At 42.0% G+C, this 3,946-nt stretch overlaps 1 non-coding gene across 1 annotated transcript; it reads left to right on the forward strand.

Annotated features, from left to right (window-relative positions):
• The first annotated feature begins 700 nt into the window (after positions 1-700).
• TRNAT-GGU (transfer RNA threonine (anticodon GGU)) lies at positions 701-774 on the forward strand. Its single transcript has one exon. It is a non-coding gene; the product is annotated as a tRNA-Thr (tRNA).
• The last annotated feature ends 3,172 nt before the right edge of the window (positions 775-3,946 follow it).

Genomic DNA, 3,946 nt, shown 5'->3' on the forward strand with positions numbered 1-3,946 from the left:
TCAAAAAACATTTTAATAAAGTACAGGGTGTTTATAAATAAACGGACGCAATTCAGACGTATGTAGTGCCCATTCCGATAGAGGTGGTTTGATGAGATTGGCATATAAAGCAAGGAGTGGCCAAACCGCAGCATGCTTGCCACAATTGGCATGCCATAGTATCAGGAGTGGCAGACGAACGCTTTTCAAAAATTAAATAAATTCTATAGATGGCTTTTTTCTCAGCCAGAGATATCAAGGAAACAGTTATTTTCCGGATATTGTGCTGAGGTGAGCTCGGAAAGAAAAGTCATCGCATCTCCGCCGGGACTCGAACCCAGGCCCTCTTGCATACCGGGCAAGCATGCTACCATCTACACCACTGGAGACACATGAATCTGCCTTCCTAATTTCACGCACTGTGTCGTGAGGCGCTGAAGTAGAGGCATTAGTAGCCTCTCTTAACTTCAGGAAATGGCCCCCGGGTGGGACCGTTTAGAGAGATATAGATGGCTTTTTTCTCAGCCAGAGATATCAAGAAAACAGTTATTTTCCGGATATTGTGCTGAGGTGAGCTCGGAATGAACCGTCTCTCTAAACCGCTATATCTCTCTAAACCGTCCCACCCGGGGGCCATTTCCTGAAGTTAAGAGAGGCTACTAATGCCTCTACTTTAGCGCCTCACGACACAGTGCGTGAAATTAGGAAGGCAGATTCATGTGTCTCCAGTGGTGTAGATGGTAGCATGCTTGCCCGGTATGCAAGAGGGCCTGGGTTCGAGTCCCGGCGGAGACGTGATGACTTTTCATTCCGAGCTCACCTCAGCACAATATCCGGAAAATAACTGTTTCCTAAATAAATTCTGTTCATTTTTCCAATCAAAGAAATTCTCTCCAACTTTTAAACAATCCTTTTCTTATGAATGATGGTTTTGTAGGCTGCCAAACCTAAATTTATTATGGTAGGCACTCTTAAAATAATAACTTTGTGAGATGACTTTATATTCAATGCGTACCTATCAGGTTTTTGCTCTTTGGGCATTGCTGCTGGTCATCCCATGTGTGTGCGCTTTCCAGCACGACCCAACCCACACGGGTAAAAGGCTTATATCCCGGGAGGGACAGAGCCTGGGTCGTGTCTGGTCTGTCGGTCATCCCATGTGTACGAAATACAGGATTTTCCGCCCATATGGGGGGCATGCATTGCGTAGTGGAATTGTATATACATGAATTCTTGGAGGGGTGGGAGGAGCTGAGTTCTCTTACAAAGTTTATTGAGGGGATGGGCAAGCATCCCCTGAGTCCCCAAGTTCCGGCGTCTATTACCAACATAGTGCGGGTAAGATGAACTTATACGGTATACGTACATACATTAATTTGCTGGAATTTATGACTCAAAAATAAAATTAATTTAAAACTGAAAAAAGTGACTGACTGAAAATTTTTTATACGAAAATAAGAAGAAAGCCGAAGAATATTTTGCAGGAAGGAAGAGAATGTTCGTGTCCCGTAAAAATGGTAAGTATGGCCTGTGTGTATTAAAACTCGTAGAGTGGTACGCACATCAAAAATAATATTGCTTGCGGCATGGCTTGGAAAAACGTTGACCAATCTTGTCATAAAGAATTTTGTCGACCATGAGGAAAAGAAAGATTCAATAAAACATAGTTCATTCTTTGACCACTAGGTGAAAAAATAACGTTTTTTTTTAATCGCAGTTTCAATGAAATACGCCCGCCACAATGGATGGGGTTAGTACCCATTTTGGTGGACGTATTTCATTAAAACTTGGTACTCACGTTATTTGGCCAATCGGAAAAAGATTACTACGTTAAAAAAGCGCCACTTTTTCACCTGGTGCTGAAAAATGTAACTATTTTTTATTGAATCTTTCTTTCCCCTATAGTCCATATACCCTATATAGCAAGTTCCATCAAAATTGCACAATGATGTTATTAAGCTTGAATTAAGTCCTAATAAAAGGAATGAAGACGTTAATGTGCCTGCGGTTGAGAATACGAGTCCTATTTATGTGGAGGTGTGTCTGATAGATAACCACCAACCTACACGCTGCTGGGTTAATATGACCTCATGTACATCATCTACGGAATTATATTCTTCAAATTGACAAACAACGCTAAACACAAGAAAATATCATCACACACACACACACACACACATTGCATTTTCCGATCCAAAATCTAAAATTCAAATTAGTAGCCAAAGATCCGAAATTTCCACGGCGCTAATATCTATTCAAATTTCTCACAAACACATAATAACACGTTTCTCTTCGGAAAAAGATTACCCCGGGCGAGTCACGACAGCTGTTATTCGCTCTTTTGATGTATTAACTCATCAACGAATCGCCAGCGAAGAACATTACGTAATAACCGGCTATTTATAATCATCCATCTATACTTTATATCTCAACACAGTATCTTCGAGAAAAGCGGTAAATCCCGAAATCAAAACCCGTTTTAAAATCGTCTCCGTAACCTTCAATTTATCATGTCCAACCTCTTCCCCTCCTCCGAACTACGTAATTGGGTATCAAATTTGCATGCGCAGAAAATGAACTTTCACACTTGTTATTAAAAGCGTTTATCGTTAACAAGTTGTAAATGAAATCATTAGAGCAATCCCTACCCATTAATTAAACCGGGGCGATTTTAAAATCATCGATAACGCGGAATTTTCTGCAGTGAAAATCGTTTTAAAATGAATGTGGTACGGGTTTTAGTGGAATTAATTTCGAATTAAATTTATGGCAAATATTTCGAAAGGAATATTAAGCCTTATATACGGTATGCCCCGGACATTTTTCTCACTAATGATAAGAATTTATGAATCCTACTTGGGCCGTATGGGGTTGGGGGAATTGAGTGATTCCCTAACGAAAGATTAGCTGGGATCCGATTTGGCTCTTGAACTGGAAAGTCCGTGCTTGGAGATATTTCGCTGCGGTAGTCGAGTCGTCATAGTGACGGACTGGCAACGCGGGTTCCGGGTTCAAATCCCACCGTCACCATGGTGGTGGTCGGTTTTTGTGGTACCCAACTTCGAGGCGCTAGTGCGAGCCTATCTTACCGTTAAAACGTCTCGCCACAGAGATAAACAGGTCTACAACGGTACAAATATTCATTCACTGCAGTCCGCTCATAGATGGCAGCACAGAAAATGCTAGAAACACTAGATACGCACTCGGACTGTTAGGTACCCGCGCACACACACACTTCCGGCGCAACTCAATCTGTAATAAATTGCCCATGACGATAGACCGGAGATATGTCAACACCGTCTATAGCAGAAAGCCACCGCGCGATGCTCGTAACGTCGCTAAAGGCCTAATATATTAATTAACATCACATCTATAGCCATTGGATGCATATTCCGTAAAAGGAAAGGGAAACAAAACTGAACAGCACTGTAGACGGAGGCTTCGTTTTCCGCCACAGTGAAGGCGCTGTATATGTATGTTTTGTATATATTGTGATTTAGACCATTCTCGAATCTGTCCTACTTCAACATTCCAACTCCTTCTTACTTGCCCCACAAGTCATTCCCACACTTTTTTGAAATCCCCGGCTGCGTTCTCCGGCCCTTATGTCCCTATCAACGCCCGTGCAGCTTTTCTCCCTAGTCATTGGGTTCAGCTATCCATTTAAGTCAAAATTTGACTAAAATGTACAAGCCATTTATTGGCTTGAACGTTGCATCGAGTTGATGGCTGTCTTCATGGGGTGAGCGACGTGAGTGATTCGATACTTACGAGCACGGGGCATTTATAGCCCCTGCTATAAATGTTTTCTAACTTTATCCGACACAACTCTGCCTCTTTTGAGGTAACGGAATTAAGGTGCTTTGTATCAGTCCGGCGTTGTAAGCGGTTCTATCTATCTATATCTATCTATCTATGGCCATTGGATATAGCAGGCTGACCCATGCGCCACCTTTACCCTTTTTTG

This window comes from Pholcus phalangioides, unplaced genomic scaffold (genome assembly GCF_987345545.1).
Source record: "Pholcus phalangioides strain wild (caught in Gottingen) unplaced genomic scaffold, Ppha-v1.0 ptg000012l_1, whole genome shotgun sequence".
Classification (NCBI taxonomy): domain Eukaryota; kingdom Metazoa; phylum Arthropoda; class Arachnida; order Araneae; family Pholcidae; genus Pholcus; species Pholcus phalangioides.